Genomic DNA, 25,099 nt, shown 5'->3' on the forward strand with positions numbered 1-25,099 from the left:
AGTTCCCTTGTCAGGAAGCTTTTTCTTAAAGTGTGTTTTATGATTTGTGATAGAATTACCATCACTAAGTCGATCATTGCCCATTGGTTAGTCTACATGTACTGCCTTTTAGTGACATGAGTTCAATTCTAATTAAGAATGAGAGTAGCCTATAACTATGAACACAGACAGCTACATGTGTCTCTAGTGAGAAGTACTAGTCCTCTTTGACATTTCTCTTAAAGCGGAATTTATTTGGGGTAGTGATGGTTTTACTGGTAGCCATGGGGGACGATAAGGAAAGGAGGCCAAGATATTCATTTCTACTGCTGGCATGTGGAATGCTCTTTTCCTGCTCCATGCCAGTTTCTCACTTGATTTAGAAAGATTTGTGCGTCCTTAGCTTTGACCATCAAGAAGAGTCCATCTCCTTTGCCTTCCTGTGCCTGGTACCTGAAAGACCTAGTGAAGACTGAAAGAAAAGTTTTTATTTTCTTACATAGTGAAAGCACTTCGAAGCATTTTGTTACACATATCTATAATTTAACATGATACTTATATTGATCATTTACAATTCTACACATTATTTTAGCAAGTAATGAACCGTTCTTAAGTGCCTAGTGTTGTCATAGTTATAAATCAAGTAGGATACCTGCCCTCAAGAAAGTGTATAATTTTATGCGTAGAGATAACAGATGAGTACTTTCACAGAAACAAATGAATAATTATATACCAACATGGAGAACTTAAGCTCATAGGTGAATGTGAGAATATGGAGGAGAATGAAAATCATTGCCAGGTGAGTGATCAAAGAGTGCATTCTAGAAAAGGTGGTACCTGTACAGGGGTTTGGAGGATGCAATGGTATTAAATAAGAGAGAAATTAGAGGGAAGACACATCTTCCAGGCAGAGTGTCTAGAAGCAGAGCCAGCAGCAGATTTTAGTGTAAGCAATTTATTGAAAAAGTCCTCTCAGAAGATATCTATGAGATGGTAAGAAAAGCTGAAAAAGGTAGGGGAGAAAGTGGACAAAGATGTGATCTCCAAAGTTGAGCCTCAGACTGATACATGGCATGGTCTGGAGGGAAAATTGCACCACAGAAAGAGGTACCCCTTAAGGAACAGGATGCCAGGATTTTACCCCTCATATCTGTCAGTTATCGGCTACAAGTCCAAGGGGCAGGGGGAAGTGCAAGTGATGTATCTTGCTGGAAGTCTCAGGGTGAGGAGGCTGTCATTCAAAGAGGCAGGTCTCTGGAATGATGCAGCTGCAAGCCATTAGCAGCCAACCCTTGCCTCAGCTGAGAGATGGGTACCAGGATGAAAGGCCTGGTAAAGGGTTATGGCTGTGCCACCAGTGGAATTTCCTACACTGGGAATATACATGCTAGGTGCATAGAGTGTTAGGTGTGAGAGGGGAGACCAGCCTGTTGGAAAGTATTCATTAATGCATATTTGTCAAGAATTCTAGCTGGTAACACTTTATTAAACATTAGATATTGCTATTTTATGTGCTTTGAAGCAATTACACTGTTTGAAAAACCTTATTTTGTAAAAAAAAATCTGTTCTATTCACTGTCTCACAGATTTAGGACAGTTTTTTAATTAAGAACACTAGATTTCAAGTCAAACAGAACTGACCTTAAACCTTGAGCTTGTTCTTTGCTGTATAAATGGTTTTGTATGAGTTACTTAACCACACTGAGCCTCAAATTCCCATCAGTTATATGTGGATTATAATGTCTGCCTCATGCTTGTTGTGAACATTCAATGTAATCATTCATATGAAGAAGCAATGAACACAGGGTCTGGTGCACATAAATGTTCAACAAATGATAGACATTACTTCCTTCTGGATGAGCAAAACCTTGATGCTTTCAGTAGAAGGTATTTGGAACTATGGTTGAATCTTTTCTGGGGGTTATTGACAGGACTAGAGTCAGGATGAGGTGGATGAAATGCCAGGTACTTTCATTTGTATGACTTGAGAGTGTATGCATCAAATTTTGCACCCTCGAGCACCTCTCTCACCTCCACATTGAAAAAAATACATGCCGGATTAAAAAAAATGAAATTGGAAAGGATGGTTTGTAGAAATGTTAGAGCATCCATAAAACTCATTACAAAGTAAAATATATTAGTAATAAAATGATTTTAGTAATACCTCGGGAACCACTCTAATTCCAAATCATCTCTCTGTCTCTTGTAATGGCTTTCCAATATTCTTTGAAAAATATTGAGGTTATTTTAGTTATGATATTGGTACTTTGATTTGGTTTAAATATCCTTTTATTCTTGAGATATACAATTTCAACTGAATGGCAACTATGATGGAGTTGAAAATGTACAGAAAAATAAATTACAGATTAGTCAACATATTAATTTAAAAGCAGTTACAAGCAAGTTACTATATTGCAATGAAAAAAAAGTTCCTAAAATTGGTAATTCAACTATTGCTGTCCTAATAGCTAAAGTCATTTTTATGTATGGCAATCCTAAATCAAAGCCATCATAAGATGCTGCAGACCTCTTAATAGCTTGGCTCCAGTGATAATGAGCCCAGGACATTAGAGCTCATTTGAGAGCAGGATTCATAATTTTTTTTTACTGTGCAGTTTTCCTACCTCTGGCTTTGTCTCAAAGACATAGCCACACATGGAGAAGGACACTGATAATAAGAGAGTTTGACATTCTTTATAATTTTTCTTTTGCCAGGATCCTTATAATCCTTGAATCAAAATGATTGAAGAAGTTATTTTTAAAAATAGAAGCTAGATTTAAAATGTATTATTTTGTGCCTCTTTTGACATTATTTTGTTTAGAGCACCTTTAAAAACTCTACTGGTGATTAAAATATTGAAACTATAACAGTATTTTTGGCATGATTTTTAAATACTTCTTTCAGCTATATACTTCTCTAACTTATTGGCTTATTATTTGATTTAATTGTCCTTAGGCAGTGTTAATTATGAGAGTTTGCTGAGTTTCTTCTTGGGAATTTGAGAATAAAGGAAGCGGGAAAGAGGAGGTGGGTGGAGGATGGATATAAACTGTTTTCTCAATGAAGGCATTTCAGATTACCAGAAGAATCACAGAGACAAGGGACTATTTAGCCATAGGGTTAAACCTGTCACTTTACCTACCTCACAAATAAGTAACTATGGCAACTCACTAAAAGTGCTTAGCTACCATGGGAATGGATGGAGTTCTTGCTTTGTGGGGACAATGCTGTGGGATCTCTATGCTCCCATCCATAAGGGACCCTGGGAATTGCCTTCTAGCAGAGAGGCCAACTCACATTTCAAATAAGTATTTTTCCCTCCTCAACTGCTTTTTTAAGCTTTGCACATTAACACTGACCTAGTGCACCATTTAAAAGTCCTAAATATATCACACAGTCGCCAGCCCAATCAAGGTAAGTGGTCAGACACCAGCATGCTGTGCACAGTATGCTAGTTGGCCTTAGAGTAATACGGGGTACACCATTTATGTCCAGTTAACCAGTTGACCCTCTAGTTGCTTTATTAAGCACAGGCTTGACTGTCAAACAGGTCACAAGGAGGACAAAAAGTGTCCTTGCCTCCTATGAAAACAGTTGCTTGAAATCACAGAATACCCCCTATTAATTGCTAAAATCCAATTTCTACCTGAAGACATGCCTCCATGACTTGTGAGAAAAATCAATTATTTAGGTAAATAGGATCTGCAGCTCAAGCACTCAGACCTATTAGAGTATCTAGCAGCATGCCAAGAGATAGATTGAGCTGCAAGATAAATATGGAACCATCTTGTGGAATATAAATTTTAATTAAAGGTTTTAAGGAGTATATAATAAGGAAAGCATTGTTTTATATTAAAATGTATTCAATTATATTATAGGATGGAACTGAAAGTTCACATGCAGTTTTCAGATGTGTCCCCTAAAGTTAATATATTTCCTGGGTACTCATTCACACTCTTCTGCCAATAGTATTAATGCCTTGGGAAATGTTTGAGAAGTGCTGTTCCAGTGGAAATGAGCCTGTGGGTTCACTGATTCATTTATCCATTCATTCATTTATTCCTTCATACAGTATATAGCTTTCAAGCCACTTTTATGGACTATTTTATTAACTTTGAATATCAAAACCAATAAAATAGACTTTGTGTCTGCTTTGTGACACAATTTAATGAGTAACAATTTTATTTTATTTATTTTTTTTGAGAAGCAGTCTCACTCTGTTGCCCAGGCTGGAGTGCAGTGGCACGATCTTGGTTCACTGCAAGCTCCGCCTCACGGTTTCACGCCATTCTCCTGCCTCGGCCTCCGGAGTAGCTGGGACTACAGGCACCCACCACCATGCCCAGCTAATTTTTTTGTATTTTTAGTAGAGACAAGGTTTCACTGTGTTAGCCAGGATGGTCTCGATCTCCTGACCTCGTGATCCGCCTGCCTCTGCCTCCCAAAGTGCTGGGATTACAGGCCTGAGCCACCGCGCCTGGCCATGAGTAACAATTTTTAAAATAAAAATAAATAGCAAATGATGAGTTAAGTACAACAATAAATCAAACAAAATGCTATTAGGACCATATGGCAGAAAAACAGCAGAATCTTAGAAGAGTTAGGGAAGACTTCCCAAAGGAAGTGGCAATTAACCTGAGATTTTTAAAGATGAGCAGGAGAATTTCAGGCAAATAAAACTTGCAGTGGGGTTGGGAGTAGGTGGATGGACCATGATATTCCAGGTGAATAATTGAGCACTTTAGCTTGGGAGGAGGGCCCTAAATGAGAAAGTATATGACCTATTTCAGGAAATGAAAGAAATTTGGAATGCTTGGAATATAAAGTGTGGGGCAAATGATGGAGGACAAAGAGGCAGCAGGGATAATATGGTTTGGCTGTGTCTCCACCCAGATCTCATCTTGAATTGTAGTTCCCACAATTCTCAAGGGTCATGGGAGAGACCTGGAGGGAGGCAAATCAATCATAGGGGCAGGTCTTTCCCATGCTTTTCTCCTGATAGTGAATAAGTCTCACGAGATCTGATGATTTTATAAAGGAGAGTTCTCCTGCACATGCCCTCTTGCCTGCCACCATGTAAGACGTGACTTTGCTCTTCAAGTGCTTTCTGCCATGATTGTGAGGCCTCCCCAGCCATGTGGAATTGTGAGTCAATTAAACCTCTTTCCTTTATAAATTACCCAGTCTTGGGTATTTCTTTATTAGCAGCATGAGAATGGATTAATACAAGGCATTAGAGGAAAAGAGTGGGGAGAGGTAAAGTTGAAAGACAAGCAAGAAGCAGATCATGAAACACTTTTTGAGCCTTGTTAGTGAGTTTCAGGGAAATCCCTCTAACTGCAATGTGGAAAACGAATTGGAAGAGTCAGAAGAGGAAAATTCATTAAAAGGATATGAAGTAATTAAAGGGATTTAGGATAATGGCCTGAACTAAGATAGTGGCAGTGGGAATGAATAATATGAATGGACTGACAGGATTTTTTTTGTATTTTGACTCAGCAGGTGTTGGTAGCATTAGATATAGAGAGTGGGGACGAAGAAGGCTTTAGGCATGATGCTCAGATTGCTGATTTGGTTAAAGGAAGCAGAAAAAGATACATTTGGAGAGGAAACAAGAATCCCCACTTTTTGTTTTGTTTTTTCCAGTTCCTGATAGATAGCCATGCTCAAGTGTCCGAGTGGCAGTTGAGTATTTAGAGTCAAAGCTCAGGGGAGAACTCTAGCTGATGATAATGATTTGGGAATTTTGGCATACAAATACTCATTTGAACCCAGGGAAATGGGAGGTAATATCCAGGATAAGCTTGTAGAAGGAAGAGACTTTGTAGTAGGAACACAGAGAAAGATATCAACACCAGAGAGGAAGAGATGCTTTGCTTGAGGGTGTACTCTACATTTAAATTTTTCTCTTTGAGAGAAGAATCATGACAATAAGAAATTTGATTTATTCCATATTTCAGATTGTTTTGAAAGTGGTATGTCACTAATGAAAGGTGTGTGAAGTGAATACTGTTGACATTCCTGAGAAATGTATCTGGGGGCCTTAAAATCTGTAAATATCATAAATATCATATGAATCCTAAGAAATTCTGGGATTTAAGGATGAGTGGGAGACTTAGGTTCTTGGTTCTGTGTTATAAGTTATTCTCCAAGTGTAGCAGGACCATAGCACTGATGAAAATGATTTATACAGTAGTCTTATGATCCAATGCCCATGTATGAACAAAGGTTACTGTTCCTGTCTTCTAAATTGGGGTTCCCAGTGTAATACAGAAAGACTACCGTGTGCTAGTAAACAGAAAGCACAATTCACATTTGACCATATTTTCCTCGTTGGATGTGTTTATGGATATATTTTATTCTGCTTTTATCTGTCTGAGATTAATGCCTTATCTGGCCTTTTTTCCTATGAGTACCTTTGGTTATAAAGAACTTCGCATTGCTACATTATCAATTTTCAGCCTCTCTCCTTTTTTATTTTTTAATTTCTTTGCCACCTCCTCTTAATACATAATGCTCTTTCTTCCTTCCTTCCTCCCCCTCTCTCTTTCTTCCTTCCTCCTTTCTTTCTTGCTTTCTTCTTTCTTTTCTTTATTGTTTCTTTTTTTTTTTTCCCAAGGTCTTGCCGTGTTGCCCAGGCTGGAGTGCAGTAGTGCAATCATGGCTCATTGCAGCCTCAACCTCCTGGGCTCAAGCAATCCTTCCACCTCCGCACCCCCAAGCAGCTGGGACTACAGGCAAAGGCCACCATGCCCAACTAATTTATTTTTGTTTTTTGTAGAGATGAGGTCTCACTATGTTGCCCAGGCTGCTCTCAAACTCCTGTGCCAAGTGATCCTTCTGCCTCAGCCTTTCAAAGTGCTAGGATTACAGACATGCGCCACCTCACCCAACCTTTTCTTTTTTTTTTTGAGAGATTCTTAAACTAGATTGTACTTACAATAAATGTTGATTGATTCATTACCTTCAACAGTGCTTTCAGCCTCTGATGGTTCAGAGAAATGATTGTGTATACTTTATATTTCACCTGAATCAGGTTTCGGTTGAGACAATAATTTTCTGAGTATGTCTTCACTTCACAAAATTAATTTATTTTCAACTTTTCTCTAGTTTTACCACTGTTTTGATAAATAATCTTATAGTGGAGGAAGACTTATTGAAACAATTTCGTCGCTTTTTTTTCTCTTGTTTGCCTCAGAGTATGGTTGATTCATTCTCTCCCTAGGTTGGAGCCATTGCAAAATCAATATTTTACTTTTAACTGACTCCAAAGTATATACATTCTAGCTAAGTACTTTCAGCACTATGAGTTGTCCTTCTTTTAAAGGGAAATTTTTTAAAAATGATATCATTAAAAACAAGCCATTCCATGATTTATTGTATAAGAGAAGATAAGTATGGAGTTGTAAACCTGCAATAGAATAATACCCTGGATATCCACCTTCACTGATGAGTTTAACTGACTCATTCTTACCTGTTGACCAAATGCTTTTGAGAGTCAAAGGCAGGGTCTGAGGGGAATTATCAATGAATATTTGTGATGAATCATTGAGGCCGCTTGTGAATAGTTGAAACTTCCAATATTAAGGCTGTGTAGGCCAAGAATCTAGTTATCCTTTCAGAAATTTTTTTTTTCTGACCACCTACTCTGTGCCTTAAGCAAAAGTACGTGCCCTTCTTTCTTTCTTTTCTTTTTTTTTTTTTTTGAGAGCATGGTGTGGTCTCGGCTCACTGCAACATTCACCTCCCGGGTTCAAGGGATTCACTTGCCTCAACCTACTGAGTAGCTGGGATTACAGGCGCCTGCCACCAAGCCGGGCTAATTTTTGTATTTTTAGTAGAGACAAGGTTTCACCATGTTGGCCAGACTGGTCTTGAACTCTTGACCTCATGATCCGCCTGCCTGAGCCTCCCAAAGTGCTGGGATTACAAGCGTGAGCCACCATGCCCGGTCAGTACCTGCCCTTCTCTAAAGGCACTTGCTTGCAGTCTTTGGAGGAGATAAGCTTTGATCAACTCATCAACCTAATGGCAAGTATCATTTGACATGAGAAAAGATAAGAAACAGGGTTCTCAATAGTGTGATCTACAAGATAGACAGCAGTCAGTAGACGCTTGCTTCTCTGAGGAAGTGACTCTTGGAAGAATTAGTAAGAGCTAGGTGGGCAAATTCGGGTAAGACAGAAGGTTGAGAAAGATGTTTTCAGAGAAGGCTCCACAGGAACATAGTTTCTCTCCTGGTGTATTATGGAGAGAACATGGAGCCTTCAGAGATATAAAAATGTCATTGTGGCTGGAATGCAAAGATAAAGGGAAAGAGTTTGAATTGAGGAAGGGGCCAGAGCATGCAAGGATTTAAAGATTACTTTAAGAATTTGGTGCATTATACTCATTAAATGATGTTTGCCACTTAGGTCAACAAACATTCTATAAAGGCTTAGATAGTAAGTATTATAAATATTGCAGGTGATATGGTCTCTGTTGCAATTACTCAACTCTGCTGTTGTAAGGGAGAAGCAGATATAAACAATATGTATGTGTGAGTGGATGTTTCCATAAAGCTTTATTTACAGAAACAAGCCATGACAGTATCTGGCATATCTCCTGATTAGATAAATCCTAATGTTGCTGCCTTATTTCCCAATGTCTCCGTTTGAACTAGTGCAGGGATATTTTGGAGACTTTAGCAATGCCTAGTCAGCAAGCATCAGTGTACTTTAGACATTGAAAATCGGGTTAGGAAAAAAAAATATGGACTGCTTTGATTTTCCTTTGAAGTCATGTCACAAGAAGAAAACAGCAAGCTGGTTCATTTGCCAAGAAAGGAAGAGCAAGAAAGACAAAATGAAATGCCAGTAACTAGGTACTAGAGGAAAGGAGTGCTAAGAAAATGTTCAAAAGGGATCTTGAAAAGCAAAGATCACTTGGTAGGTGAACTTGTTCAAAGTGTTCACTAACTCACCTCTTGCAAGAACAAACTATCTTGCAAGGCTCTGCTGCAACATGTCTGATAAACAGCACCTGCAGTCAAAAGACTCTGTAGTTGCAAAGTATTGAGTTTTGTGCTCAAGCTATAAAAGTTAATGGACTGTCATAACATTGTTCAGATGAAACCCAGCAAAGCTTAACAGACTAAGGTGGATTTTGCCTCCCCTTTTAATCCAGTACTAATTTCTTTGAGTAATCTCAGAAAACTTTTTTATGCTAAAGTGATTCATTTATAAAGTTCTTGTCAAAACAACCAGTGTATTTAAAATATTTTGGAATTATAATACAGGACACAAATGAAAGAAGATATTTACTAGGCAGATGGGCTAGGTTATGCTGCAATAATGAACAACCCCAAAATCTTAGTGGTTGCAAACAACAAACTTTTTTCCCCCACTCACAATACAGGTTCATCATAGTCAGCAGGGGGCTCCAGGAATCATAATTGCTGATATAGCCACCTGACAGATCAGTAACCTTCTCAGTGTTGCTGGTGGCCATGAGAAAAGGCAATAATCATCTTTCATATCAAATATTAGAACAATGCAAGAGAAATATGGTGATTTTACTCTCTATATCAATATCAGACACACTAACATTTGGTGTGCATTTTAGAATATCTTGCTGGTTCCCAGTAAATATGTCAACTTTTGCACTATATACCGCTTGAAATGTCAATACTGCACAAATACGCGTAGTCTGCTGACAGTAACCTGCCAGGTTCTAGACTTCCATATTGATTACTGTTAGCAAAATGTGTAGGTGAAATTTTTGAAGGGTATGCACGTGACCATTCACAGAAGGCAAGAGGTTCTCTTTGGAATTTAATTTTCTGTGTGAAAAAGAAATCACTTTTTTTTGTGTGTGGAACATTTCTCATGGAATAATGGGTCATATTAGGTTAAGTTTAGGAAACTGATGTTTATTGAGCTGTGCACATATCTGCTAAAGGAATTTCACATCTATAAATAAATAAGCTTATTTTTCCATGGTGCCAGAGAGATAATGAGACTTTCATATAAAACTATTTTTGCCAGCTGAAATACCATGATTGTTATTCTAATATTTCCTCCTCAAAGACTTAGTGAACTGCATGTCCATTTTAGAAAGTTGGAGTAGATATTTTAATTTTTTCTTGCTTCTTGAGAACTACTATCAACAATAAAAAAAAGCTTTGATTTTAACTTGTATATCTTAAGATTTCTTTTGATCAATACTAATGAAAATAAATCTGAAATGCGAATCATTGGACAAATGTGAGATTTTTCCTTTAATTTATACATTAATTGATGTAAGATAGTATTTAGAAAGTTTCAATCCTTTCCAGTTACAATTGTAATTGTCACTTACCTCAAACTAAACAAATAGACTCTTTCCCATATTTTTCTACTTGGTGAAGGACATTCTAATCATCTAGATGCCTAAGTCAGAAACCTAGGCATCATCCCTTCATTCTTTCTGTTCCTCACAGTCACACTTAATTAATTGAACGATTTTCGGTCCCTACATACTTCCTGATTTCCTCCCCTGTGCCCTACTGCTTCTCTCACTAATTCAGATAATGATTTCTTGACTATCCTGTTTTAAGATCAAGTTATTTTGTCTCTTTGCAATGATCTCTCTATAACCTAGTAATATCAAGCCCTAATGAAAAGTCTTTGGTCGGCTTCTGTCACCCAGGATAAACTTGAAACTCCTGAGAGGTGGATCTACTTCCTTTCAGCATCTCACCCTTGCCTGCACTTCTAGCCTCCACTCTCAAAACTCTTTCACACATCATTTGAACCTGAGACATTAAAAATGCCTTCCAGGGCTCGGTGCAGTGGCACACACCTGTAATCCCAGCACTTTGGGAGGCCAAGGCCAGCAGATCACTTGAGCTCAGGAGTTCGAGACCAGCCTGGGCGATATGTGAAACCCCATCTCTACCAAAAAAATAAATAAATAAATTGCTGGGCTTGGTGGTTGAGCCTGTCATCCCAGCTACTCAGGAGGCTGAGGTGGGAGGATCCCTTGAATTCAGAAGTTCAAGGCTGCAGTGAGCAGAGATTGAGCCACTGCACTCCAGCATAGGTGACAGAGCCAGAGCCTGTCTCAAAAAGAAAATAATAATAATAATAATAATAATAATAATAATAATAATGCCTTCCAGTTCCTCCAAAATAACATGTCTTTCCTTGGTAAATACTCTTCTTACTGCTTTCAGCAGACATTCAACCCGCAGGTCCCAGGTCGTTGACTCATTCTCATCTCTTAATTGCTAGCCAGGACTTTGGGAAGCCGTTCTCTAGTTCCTACTCAGTTAGGCACCCAACCTCTCTGCTCTCATAGCACATAGGCTGTCCCTCTAACATAGCATGAGTCACACGCTTTCCAAACTGGTGTTTACCTGCTTGTCTTCTTTACTTCATTGCTCCTTGAGGTAGCAAAGATGTCTTCTTTATTAGCTTTTTTATACTGAGAAAATTTTAAAACACAGGAAAAGAAACATGATAAAATATATACCCACATTCCTAACTCGTAGAAATAACTGTTGACATTTTGTCATGTTTTCTTTTCTTACTAGAGAAAGAAAATGATATAAAACTAACCTGCATTTCTATCCTACTTTTCTGCCTGTCTTAGAGGCAAACACCATCACAGGTTTGTTGTCAATTTCCTTCCCATTAAAAATACTTTTACATACCTACTATGTATCTATAGCCAAGAAATCTTATATTTATGTGGTGTTTGCGTTTTTCCAATTTTAGAAATGGTTTCCTACCTTTCTTAACCTACGACTTCTGACAATTTTATTTCAAAATTATGCCAATATGTATAGATCTCAAAAACATAATATTGAGTGAATATGCCAATAGGTAGAATGTCATGTAAAGTTTAATTTTTGTCAATTTTATGAGTGAAAATTGTATATCACTGTTGTTTTTATTTACCTTTTTTTACCAGTTTTTTTCCAGTTTTCTTTTTTTATTATTTTATTTTATTTTATTATTATTATACTTTAAGTTTTAGGGTACATGTGCACAATGTGCAGGTTAGTTACATATGTATACATGTGTCATGCTTGTGCGCTGCACCCATTAACTCGTCATTTAGCATTAGGTATATCTCCTAATGCTATCGCTCCCCCCTCCCCCCACCCCACCCCACAACAGTCCCCAGAGTGTGATGTTCCCCTTCTTGTGTCCATGTGTTCTGATTGTTCAATTCCCACCTATGAGTGAGAACATGCGGTGTTTGGTTTTTTTGTCCTTGCGATAGTTTACTGAGAATGATGATTTCCAGTATCGTCCATGTCCCTACAAAGGACATGAACTCATCATTTTTTTATGGCTGCATAGTATTCCATGGTGTATATGTGCCACATTTTCTTAATCCAGTCTATCATTGTTGTACATTTGGGTTGGTTCCAAGTCTTTGCTATTGTGAATAGTGCCACAATAAACATACGTGTGCATGTGTCTTTATAGCAGCATGATTTATAGTCCTTTGGGTACATACCCAGTAATGGGATGGCTGGGTCAAATGGTATTTCTAGTTCTAGATCCCTGAGGAATCACCACACTGACTTCCACAATGGTTGAACTAGTTTACAGTCCCACCAACAGTGTAAAAGTGTTCCTATTTCTCCACATCCTCTCCAGCACCTGTTGTTTCCTGACTTTTTAATGATTGCCATTCTAACTGGTGTGAGATGGTATCTCATTGTGGTTTTGATTTGCATTTCTCTGCTGGCCAGTGATGGTGAGCATTTTTTCATGTGTTTTTTGGCTGCATAAATGTCTTCTTTGATGAATAATGAGATTTAACTTTTTCCCATTGACCATTCACATGTTCCCAACTCTGAATTTCTAGTAAATTCATGTTTTTCCAGAGAATGAAAGACTGAATGGCCACTGTCTTGAGGAAATGGGAGTATTCTAGATGCATAGTCAGGCAGTGTGATTAGTATAGTGCAAGAATGGTAGGAAAGGATGGAGAGGACAATGGGAAAACACCTTGCTAAAAAGTTTGGATTTTGTCTTCTAGTGATAGAAATGTACTGATGGTCCCTGACATGGGTAACAGCTGCTTTAGAGCTGAATTTCAAGAATCAGCTTGTGAACAATGCTTTGGAGATTAAGACAGTAGGAAGGAGAAGATTTGAAGCAGTAAAGTGATTTAGAAAACTATTGCAGTGGACCAGACAAGAAATGGTAATGGCCTGAAATGAGTGGAGGGAGTGGAAATGAAGTCACATGGCTGCAGTTGCTATTTATTGGAGAAACTGAATTTCAGGGATTTGGATCAGGTCAAGCTATGTTATGCAAATAAACCAAATATTAATGATATTTATTTAGTGCGCACCAGTGATATTTGTTTTTTCCTTCGCTAAACTGAAGATTAAGGCAATCAGAACCTAGTAAACATTGCTGAATTCACCATTGTATCCCCCAGTGCTAATACACAAAAAGTATACAATGAATTCTACTGCCTACCTTTTGCAGTGTGGCTATCCTTGCAAATTTCACCCTTTCCCTTCCTTTCAGTCATTCTTGTTTCCCCATGCTCCATGTATCATTTAGCCACCACATCTTTTTGTGTTATTTTTTTTTCTGCAATGATGCTGGTATAATTCAGAACTACTAGCAAAATCTCATCTCTAGCTTGATGTGATACTTTCCTGCTTATAAACTACCCATGTTCTTGCTGTGCTGTAGTCAATATGTGTAACTCTTCTGAGGCCTCATTCATTGCAGATGTTTGCAAACTTACCTCTCTCCTTAAGGGCCCATTCGTATGTACTTAAATAGGAAGATCATCAGAAACAAGTATCCACATGTGAACTCCCTTAGCTACCGTTCTTTTCTCTAAATTTCTCTTTTTCTCTGTTCAAAACATTTCCATCTTTCAACTTTGTGGACACTTCTGGAAAAAAAGAAAGTCGTGTCTTACCAATTTTGCAGAATTGAATTACAGGTTTCTCATACTAAGACATTTTTCTATGGAAGAAACAAGGTTCTTTTGTAGAGATGAGAATTTAAATGATTTTTTTTTTTTGCAATGGGAAGAGAGATTTCTCACTAGTCTTACTGGTTTTCATCTCACTTTATAGTTTAAACTTGATAGCCATTTTGATGGCAACAAACATGGTTTAGTTAAATTTTACTCCGTCCTCAGTTTTCCTGAGGGAGTATCAGCTACTGTGTTTTCTTTACAAAACAACATAAATTCCATGTATCCACCCTGGGAATCACTTCACTGCGTTGAATCTGGATAGGAAATAAAGATTCATGAATATTTCACAATTTACTAGGAACCATCACTTTCTTGCTCTTCTGTGTGGATTTTCTACTAATTAGTTACTTGGTATGTCTAAGATACGTTATTTTTATTATACAAAGACTGTATCACTTTTTATTCCTTTGATATAAATCATAATATAGCGTCTTATAAGTACAGCTTTTTAAAAACTCTTTTCATAGACTGTCTTATTCTTTTTAGATTTATGCCCATGATGTGCATGGTCCTGAATGTGGAATGGGTCTCTCTGAAGAAAAGTGGGTCAGATGGTTGCTTGTGCATATTGGAAAGAAACTGATAACTTCCTGGTCTCTTTTGAAGGGTGCTGTTGTAAAATACAGATTAGTCAAGGTTTACAGTGCTGTTACTAGCCTGAACACTTCAAACCACCATGCAATTTAAAACTATTCAGTGCTTATGGCAAAATTCAGGTCTTTTGATGTTGGGGCAGGAGTAGACATTTTATTGGAATGTAAGGCAAAAATAGAGATGAAAACATTGAATCATTTTTGGTGGGGGGATTGACTTACCTTAATAATAATTTTTTATACCTTTAAATCCAGAAATGTCAAGAAAATGACACACAAGAACAAAACAAAAGAAAAATTCAATTTAGAGCCTGCTTAAAAATCTGACATTGATCTTCCAATGCCTTAAAAATGTTTTTATTATGAAAAAATTTGAACATATAAAAAATGGAAGATATGGTATAAGGAACCCTCAAGTACACATTACTTGCTTCAATAATTATCACCCATCAACTAATTTTTTTTCATCTGTAACCCTACCAACTGTTCTCCTCTCCCACTGGAATATTTTGAAGCAAATCATCATATCATATAATCTGTAATCTGCAAATATTTAAGTAGGCATATCTAAAAGTTAGAATTCTTTTTAAAATCATAATCTCAGTATAATGACACACTAAAAAATGAACAATAATTATTTCATCCCATCAAATATTGACAAGCTATTATTCTTTTACTATATATTGGCTAGAATTTTATGTAAAGAAAAGCTTTTCACCATTGACTCTTGTTTACCTACAGGTAGAATTCAAACAGGAAAGCAGATCAAATACTTGATTCTTTCTTTTTATTTCCCAGTTTTTAGAAAAAATGAGTTGGTTTACTAGTATCCTTTAATGATAACCAGCTTGCTTTTTGTATCTCTATGAACTCATAGATTTTAAATATATTTGATGTGTTTCGATTCATTGCAGTTATGATTCTTTTCAATAATCAAATTGTCTTATCTTTGGTTGGTAGGAGTGTCTTCAGCTTGGCTTTCTAGTCCTTTAAACTCAGTTTTCCTTAATGATTCTCATGCTTTTCAGTGTTAAGATGTGGTAGGATTGTTTTGCATATTTCCTGTCCTGGTTTTAGAAACAGTCATTTCTTGGAGGAGCCCTGGTTCCTTGCAGTGAAAAAGGGTATTTCAAGACCACAGGTCGGTAGGGCTGTTCACTGTTAATATGTAGGTTGTTTCTAGGTCTTTTCAGTGGATCAGGTGGGAAATATGTATTTCAAATAGAGAAAATACATTATAGTTTATTCTGACATGCCCATTTAGGAATATGAGGCTTATAGTTAAATTCATTAATTTCATATTTGTATCTTTTTTCTCATCCACTGAAAGTTTTGATTCCTAATAACTTATTTGCTCTATCATAGCTCTCTATATATCATTTCATAATAATAATAGAAATATTATCATATACAACATAGTGGCTGAAATGACTTTGAAAGATTTCTTAGCCATGATTTTATATTTATAAAACATCCCACTAGGCATCTACAATCAAATTACCTTTTTTTAAAAAAAAATCACTTGAAAAAATTATTTTATGGTTAAGCCACCAAACAACTTCATTTGCTTCATTTGACTTTTTGCCTGAAAATATTTTAAATATTTGCTTTATAATGATGTAAAAACTTTTACATAGTTTCAAGGTCAAATTTGCAAAATAAGTTATATTCAGAGACTAGACTCTCTAGATCCATTCATCCTGTTTTCTTCCTCACTGATGTGTAACCATTTTATTTAGGGTTATCTTTCCATTTGTTAGAAATATTATATATAAAAATAGTTTGTTTAAACAGTCAGCTTAAGAATATTTTTCTAGTCTTTTGCTGCTACAAATAATCTTGCAATCAGTTGTTTTGTGCATGTGTCTTTTGCTTTTTGTCATTGCATCTTTAGGATAGTTTTTTTTTTTTTTTTTTTTGAGGCAGAGTCTCTCTCTGTCACCCAGGCTGGAGTGCAGTGGCAGGATCTCAGCTCACTGCAAACTCTGCTTCCCAGGTTCAAGTGAGTCTTCTGCTTCAGCCTCCCTAGTAGCTAAGACTACAGGCATGTGCCCCACACCTGGCTTTTCTTTTTTTCGTATTTTTGGTAGAGACGGGGTTTCACCATTTTGGCGAGGCTGGTCTCAAAGTCCTGACCTTGGGATCCAACCGCCTCGGCCTCCCAAACTGCTGGGATTATAGTTGTGAGCTACCATGCCCTGCCAGGATAGATTTCTAAAAGTGTGATTACTCAGTCAAAAGGTAAAAGTAGATAAATTTATTAGATGTTGTCAAATTCTTCTTTGGGAGTAATGCCATTTTCCAATCCTAAGATCAGCATGTGAGAATGTGTTCTGTTTCCATAGGTTCTCCAACAAACTGTATTGCCAAACTTTATGTTCCAAAGCTTTGTGGGGATATGTCTGGTAGTTGATTGGGGCAGAGAAAATGAGAAAAACTTAGTATGAAGAAAAGAGTCTTAGGCTTGAAATTAAGACACAGGTTTAATTCTTGACCATTGCTGATCACTTGTTTCACCTTAGACAAGTCAGCCAACTTTTTTCATCTGCTCCACAGATCTGTGGTAAGGATTAAATGAGATGACATCCATGAAACATATGACAGAATACCTTGCCATAGTGGCTACTCAGCATGTAAGTTTTTTGTTTGTTTGTTTGAGACAGAGTCTCCCTCTGTCGCCGGGCTGGAGTGCAGTGGTGAGATCTCTGCTCACTGCAACCTCTGCCTGCTGGATTCAAGTGATTCTCCTCCCAAATAGCTGGGATTACAGGCACCCGGCACCAAGCCTGGCTAAGTTTTTGTATTTTTAGTAGATATGGGGTTTCACCATGTTGGCCAGGCTGGTCTCGAACTCCTGACCTCGGGTAATCTGCTCGTCTTGGCCTCCCAAAGTGCTGGGATTATAGGCATGAACCACTGTGCCCGGCCTAGCATGTAGTTTTTAAAAGGCAAAGCAATTGAAATTTGTAAAGCATTTGGATATCTACAAAAGTTATTTGACGAGAACATACAAGGGGACATCTCTTATAGACTGGTAATTTTAGGATTGTCCCCTTGATGTTAACTAAATATCCTTCCTAATGCCAAACCAACACATGGGGTAAGAATATGTGATGCTGGACTAAAAAAAATTTTGATTTCTCTATCAAATGTACTTTTAGGTAAAAAAAAAATATGCAAAGTATAAAATATTTGTATGGGCAAATGTTTTACTAAGGGTGTTTGGGTTATTTTCTATTGAACAAAACCTGCTAAACTAGCATAAGATGCACTGAACTAAAGTGCAGCAGAGATGCTACTGTCAGCAAGAGAAGGATTCAAAGAGAGGAAGCCCAATCCGAGCATTACCTGGACAATTAAACAGTCAGTTATTGGGATTTTCACAATTCTTAGCTTTTTTAACTTTCACAATTCTTAGCTTTTTTAACTTTGAGTTTTAAAAATCATGATGGAGAGAAATTCAGTTCTTAACTTTTATTTTCTGGGCTTGATGAAGATTAAATTTCATCAGAGATGAGCTAAACAAATTAAAACTGAAGCATTTAATTTAGAAAACTCAGAAATTTCTTCAGCCTAAAATTGTTCATTTAAACAAGTTTGTTAGATTCTCAAATTAATAGGATACTGAATAAATATGAAATTATTCTTTCCTGGAAAGTTAAATGGAAAAACAGGACAGAGTCGCTGTTTTATAACTAATACATATTAAGTCAAGAAATAGTAAAGGATTATTTGTCTTCAAGAAAACATCCTATAAAGAATGGCAATGTTGGTGGTATATAGATGTAAAATGCTTAAAAAGAATGATTATCTAGAAGATGTTATACATGTTATAATTATCTTTAAGTCTGCCTTCTCTAATTCTGTAAGTTAGTTAAACACAAATATTGATACTTTAATTTTTAAAATATTTTTAAAAGTAGCTGAAAATGGGGCTCCATCCTTCAAAGTTCTAACAATACAATTTATAGTAAAGAATATGTATGAGAAACATTTGTTCTTAGAAGTTCAGAAAAATCAAATATATAATATGAAGATAGAATAATGTAGAGAAGTTAAAGAGGAGAAGGGGGTGACTGATTCTGAATCAAGTGAGTTTTAGCTTCTTTTAAGTGAAATCATGCATGCTCCTCACATATGCTAATGTATAAAACATCAATTTATAGAATAGTATTTGAATTACCTGCCTAGGCTTTGCAAGCCTAGACCTTTGAATTTGCATTCAAATTCTTGATGTACATTTTCTAGCTGGGGGACTAGAAAGCAAGACACTTTCCTTTCAGTACCTTGGGCTCGCCATCTATTAAGTGGAGATCATTAAAATCTGCCTTGCACCGCTGTCCTAAGGATTTGAGATAAAACATACCAAGGGCTTGGCACATAGTAGGTGCTCCTAAATGGTAACTTTATTCTTCACATCAGGCTTTGCTTATACTTATAAAAGCCAGTTTTGTAGATAATTTGCTGAATAGAACTAAGAATAGTTATAAATATTGGGTTAGTTTATTTGAGCTGCTATGATAACATACCATAAACTGGATGGATTATAAGCAAAGAAAATTTATTTCTCACAGTCTGGAGGCTGGGAAGTCCAAGACCACAGCAGTGGCAAATTCAGTGTCCAGTGAGTACCTGCTTTCCTGTTCATAGACAGCACGTTTTTTTTCTGTAGCCTCACATGATGAAAGGGAGCAAGAGGGACTTCTTTCAGATGCTAGTCACCTCCCTAAAGCCCCACCTCCTGATATCCTCACATTGGAGATTAGGTTTCAACATATGAATTTTAGGGGGACACAAACATTCATAACATAGAAAATACATATTATTTTAAAATGCTTTCTTATTCTTTATTATGACCACTATTAAAACCAAACAGAAAGCTGTAGAACTAGCCAAGGTATCTTACAGAGATATGTTTCAGAGGAGTGTTTATTAGATTCTGTTGTATACACTATTTGTTTAGCTTTTTCTGTTTTTTTAGGTCCTCGACCTATGCTATTACAGAAAGAATATTACTCTCTTTTGTATTTACTATTGGTTTCCTGAAGGAAGCAATTATTTTAATTATTGATTATTTATGGTTTAATGGGGAACCATTTTATTCTAACTCACAGGAATAAAACAATAACAAATAGGATGCATGCAAAATATCTCATAAATGTGTACATAACAAATAAAACATACATCTTCAAATATGAATATGCATTTAGAGCCTGGCTTGCTGTCTGAAGTCTTAACTTGTTCTGTGCTTCAACTCCCTATTATAATGGATGCTACACATGGAAGCTCTTGGGTCACCATTGGAGGTAATAGCGCCCTATAGAGTTTTGTGTCTGGGAAGAAGTGGACTTTGTAGTTAGTCGATTAAATATTTACCAGCTTGCCTTAAGCCAAGTACATGTTAAAGGACTATTTTGTATTATTATTTTGTTTTTAAATAGGCCCCTTTCTCTCATATTTATCTTGCCTTAATTAGGGAGTTTATTGTTTATTAAAAAGCTTTAATCTGAACTACTTTCATTGTGTGGGTGTGTGTGTGTGTTGTTTGAAACAAATGAACTAAAAATGTTTTTAATTGAGCTGCAAGTGAAGACTTGCAGCTTTATATGCATAAAGAGGATATTTTAATCAGCACATGTCCCTGTATTTAAAAGTTAAAAGAACCACTCTACAGAGCTAAGAATACAGGTATTTTAATTTTTTAAATGATTATAATGGGGGAAATTCCACTGTTGTTTCTTTAGTGTTTGATGAGGGATTGTAATCTAATCAGTTTAAACAACTATAAACACAGCGATGATCATTTAAGTTGGATTTTGATTCGAAAAGTAAGTTCTTGGAATTTAGGGTATTGCACAATCTGTCCCATACAGGGGGAAAAAAAATCACCTACTTGTGATTTTTACTAATTTTTTTCCGTGAGAATAGAATCCTGCTGGGAAGCTTATTTTATTCTCTTAGATTTGCTTCCTCCTTTTCTTCCCCCTCCGGAGAACGATGACTGGTTTACAAATAGCAATTTATATCAACTGACACAGTCCTTTTTCCTTATACTGTTGATCTCAGAACTGTTCTGCAGTCCTGAAGTATGAAACACTATTGCCATTTTTTGGTACAGCCAGTGCTCTCAAAAATGTAAATGGATGAAAGCGATTCAATCTATTATGGAAGCAGAAACATCTTCCTATTTGCTTTACAAATTTTTCCGAGTAAAATACAGTCAGGTTTGTAACATTGCATAAAAACTTGTTTTAGAATTCTTTACACTAAATTAAAGATGATAAAGCAATCTGCTTTTCATACTAAACAGTGAAGCGAAAAGCATTATTTTAAAGAAATATTTCTGTTTTGTTAGTGTACAAAATTCTGTAATAGTGGCTAACTTCTTTAGGAACCTTTTTAGGTGAAACTTATGATTGACTATGAAATCTATTCTAGGACAAAATAAAATGAGAATAGAACTATATGTCTAATTAAATGATGAGATATCTAGGCAAACTAACCATTCAAGTTTTAATTTTTATGAATACTTTCTATGTGACCCTGACATCTGTACATGTGTTTAATTTCCAGTGAGCTCAAAATACTTCAAGTGATCTCATTTGAGTATTAACTAGGGAAATACATTCACAGTCTAGCAATTTTCTTTTATGTCTACATTATTTTAAATCATAGCATAGATTTTCCACTGTGCTTTATGACCAGAACACATTTATTTGCAAAGTATTTTCACTTATCTTATATTGTAGTATGTAGTATAGGACAATTGATATGGTAAACTGTTAAAAACTTCAGATGCAATGATAGAGCCTTAGCATTTATAGATGTAGCATTCACAGTTGCAACTCTTTCAGTTTCAGACATTTGTGAGGAATCTCATAGGTGTGTAATATGGTTTGAAATTTGTGAGGACAGCAATTCGTGCTCTGACTCTAGTCATTGGCGGCCAGTGAACAAGCACAACTGATCACCCAGTATCAACTTCACAATGTGGTTTCCACTAATCGGCACCTTATGTTAATTTTTATGAAATAATAAAAACCTTATTTCATAGCAGGATCGGATACCCAAAAAGTAGTTAAATGGCTAATCCTTTACAGTTTTTATGTTTTTGGAAATTTGTGATCTCAAGACTATCCCTCAAGAATGTCAAGGTTTTGCTGAAGTTAAAGACATTTGTTATTCTGTGGTCAGATTATTTCAGTAGTTGAGATGTAGTCTCACATTAAGGGATAAATCTGCAAACTAGAAATGGTTTGCAAATGGCAAGGCAAAGCATTCAAATAACTGTTACATGTGATAAAAATCTCTTTTGGGTTTCAGGATGACAAGGTACAGGGCCCAGGGACTGACATTTAAAGAGAACTCCTATACACACACTTAAATTCAACGAAAAAGTCTATATTCTATAATATCCAATTACCTTAATTGTGTAGTAGGGAAAATGAAGAGTTGAATTTCTGGTTAGCTAGATTAGGGTAGGAAGACACCAGCTCTTTGTTTGTTTTGTGCTTTGACATTTCAATTTTCCCGCTTGGCTTTGTCCTTCTGTCTTCCCTTGACATTGATGATTTTGTTGTAGGTACATCACCTCCTTGAATCTACTGATATGAAGAGAAAGCTATAACTAAAGTTAGGACAATGTTAAAGTAAGGTCCAATTCTCAGTTATCTACAGGGCTATCCAAAAGAAAAATGGAAATTTCATTTAAAATAGCTGCATCTTTTAAGTAGGAATATTTTGGGCTATTATATGCCAAACTCATCACTGGTGCTATTTAATTTCTCCTCCCATCAATGAGAGCTCTCCCTGAGACACATTGTGAGATCTTTCTGAGGATGAAATCACTTAACCCCAGCAACGCCACTGATTATTTTCAGCTACAACAACCACACTTCTATGCACACATATCAATCACGCCAAAAAACATTCTGACTAAAAAGCTCAAAAGAAAATAATTAAGCATTCTCTTTTCCATATGAAGATATTACTGACCAGCAGAAAGTGGAAAAATGTATACATAATGTTTATAGATACTGACTTAACAATGAGTGAACAGTTGCGTCTCACAAATTTCAGCAGCGTTGTCTTGACAGTGGTTCATGGTGCTTCTGTGTTGCTAGGCAACCCAAGAGGGGATGGAAAATTTAAACTCAAATTTACTTATGTATGTTAGATTTTAGACATATTATATTGAGAGTGTATTACACATGTCATTACAGGCTAGTTGTACATTTCTATTCTGTCTTTTATGTGAGTTTCTCAGTATATACATGAAAGACACTCTGCCTGTATCCTTGCTCCTCTATTTTTGAAAATTAACATAGTCCTAATATGCATTTTTATGGTTGACAGTCGTGGCTATATGAGAGAAAATATGTAGCCTTTGATGTAAAAATGATTGTTTTTAAAAAAACATAAACTGTACAATATATGCTTGTGTGTGTCAGTCAGAGGGGGAGGTGGAGAGAGGCAGTGTTTCTGAAACAAGAGATCTATGAAAGAAGGGAACAGTCTGTTAGTTCCACCTGGTTCTTCTCATTTAATTACTATAATTAATATATGCAGAAGAAAAATTAATAGGGTTCTTAAACCCAGGGAGATATTAAATGTCAAAAATGTGGATATTTGAATTAAAGACTAATCAACTTGAACAATACATTATAATGTTAAAGAACTGGTAGCATATGAATTTCAAGTGAGAGTTTTAAACTTGATAACTGCAGTGGTTTTGTGAATCCAATTTTAAGAGTTAAATGTTGTGTCAATGCCATGAATCAGAGAATAGATATTTATAACAAAAGATCTGTATGAAATGATGCATAAGAGATGGTGATGGCTGAAGCTGCTGAAAATTGATGGTCTAAATCAAAAGGATGGATTAGTAATCTTTGCAGAATTATTACAGACTTGTAGTTTTGTGAGAAAAGCAGAGAATGTCAAGGTCTTTTACTTCAAGGAGGATTTGAAGTATTTGGGGGTATACATTATTGCATTAGCTTAGTCAGTTTACAGCTAGCTAGACAGTGCAAACTTGTGAAGGAGGATGTTTTCAGTATATCACACTAGGATCATGGCACCAGTCCTGAAGAAGTAGGGGGAGCTTTTGATCTCCATCATACCATATACACACCCATGTGTGGGAGTGCTAATGGGATAGAATCTGATACAGTTAGGGTCTGAAACACTTTGAGTTCCTTATGGTACTTTGAATCAATATTTAGTTGAGTACTTCTTGTTCACTTATTTCTATTATCCTCATTAGATTGAACCTGTATAGGTTTATCTTTGAAACTAAAGATTAAATTGAATTTAAGTTCTACTGTATTTTTTATCAAGATTATTTTTAAAATAGCTTGTATCACAGGAATCCGGAGTACATACCTAATACTATCCTCTACTGTATAGAAATTTAGTAATAATGAAAAAGTATACTCCTGGGTTTGGTTTTCTGGGCAGAGAAAATTAAAAACTTAAACAGGCATCATGTAGAATAACGTACTCAACAGAAATTATTTTGTGGGTGACAATTTTTATAGACATTATATGTCAGATGAAATAGCTAATTAACATTAATTCTATTATATTTAACATAACACCCTATATACCTCGGTGAATAAAGAAGATTTCTAAAGGATGAGTTTAAGAGGTATTGATAAGGACCAGATATTTAGTAAAGAAATCCCATGATTCCCTAGATTTGTGACTCTTCAGTGACACATTTAATTAGTTAGTGCTTTGTGAATCCCAGAATTCTTTGCATATACTGTGATATACCATATTTTTGTCATAGTAACAACAATTTAATTCTGATTCTCCTATAGATGAATCTCTGTGTTCTATCTTTCATGCTACTTTGAATTCGGTTTTTAAAACTGAATTTAAATATCACAGTACTTATCATACGATATTCAACAACCTGACTGTTTTCCATTTTATTTTATTTTATCAACTTTTATTTTAGAATCAAGGAGTACATGTGCAGGTATATATCACACAAGATGTATTGTGTGATGCTGAGGTTTGGAGTGGAAATGAATCTGTCATTCAGGTAGTGGGTATAATACCTGATAGGCAGTTTTGTTTTGAGACAAAGTCTCACTCTGTAACCCAGGCTGGAGTGCAGTGGCACGATCTCGGCTCACTGAAACCTCCACCTCCTGGGTTCAAGCACTTCTCCTGCTTCAGCGTCCATAGTAGCTGGGGTTACAGGTGCCTGCCACCACGCCTGGATAATTTTTTTGTATTTTTAGTAGAGACGGGGTTTCGCCGTGTTGGCCAGGCTGGTCTTGAACTCCTGACCTCAGGTGATCCGCCTGCCTTGGCCTTCCAAAGTGCTGGGATTACAGGCGTGAACCACCGCACCTGACCCCAATAGGTGGTTTAAAACCCTTTCTCCTTCTCTCTCTCCCCTCTGTTGTATTCCCCAGTGTCTATTGTTCCCACTTTTATGACCATATATTTTTCTTCTTTAAATCAGTAATTTTTTATGTTGTTAAAATCAATTTTTGCATAGATTGGAATTTATTTGGCCTAATTT

General features: G+C 36.3%; 1 protein-coding gene and 1 long non-coding RNA gene across 8 annotated transcripts in view; one reads left to right on the forward strand and one right to left on the reverse strand.

The window, feature by feature from the left end:
• Positions 1-25,099, forward strand: part of LAMA2 (laminin subunit alpha 2) — a 631,365-nt gene that overhangs the window by 88,030 nt on the left and 518,236 nt on the right. The gene's annotated exons all lie outside the window — the stretch shown is intronic.
• Positions 243-22,665, reverse strand: LOC109027356 (uncharacterized). 2 transcript variants are annotated; one of them, XR_002006516.3, is made up of 5 exons: positions 22,601-22,665; positions 21,983-22,160; positions 13,724-13,876; positions 11,358-11,425; positions 243-451 (listed from the first exon to the last, which is right to left on the reverse strand). It is a non-coding gene; the product is annotated as an uncharacterized lncRNA (long non-coding RNA). The 2 variants fall into 2 exon arrangements; XR_010134365.1 differs by having other exon boundaries at positions 21,983-22,163; positions 22,601-22,662.

Source organism: Gorilla gorilla, chromosome 5, assembly GCF_029281585.2.
Source record: "Gorilla gorilla gorilla isolate KB3781 chromosome 5, NHGRI_mGorGor1-v2.1_pri, whole genome shotgun sequence".
In the NCBI taxonomy this organism is placed as follows: Eukaryota; Metazoa; Chordata; class Mammalia; order Primates; family Hominidae; genus Gorilla; species Gorilla gorilla.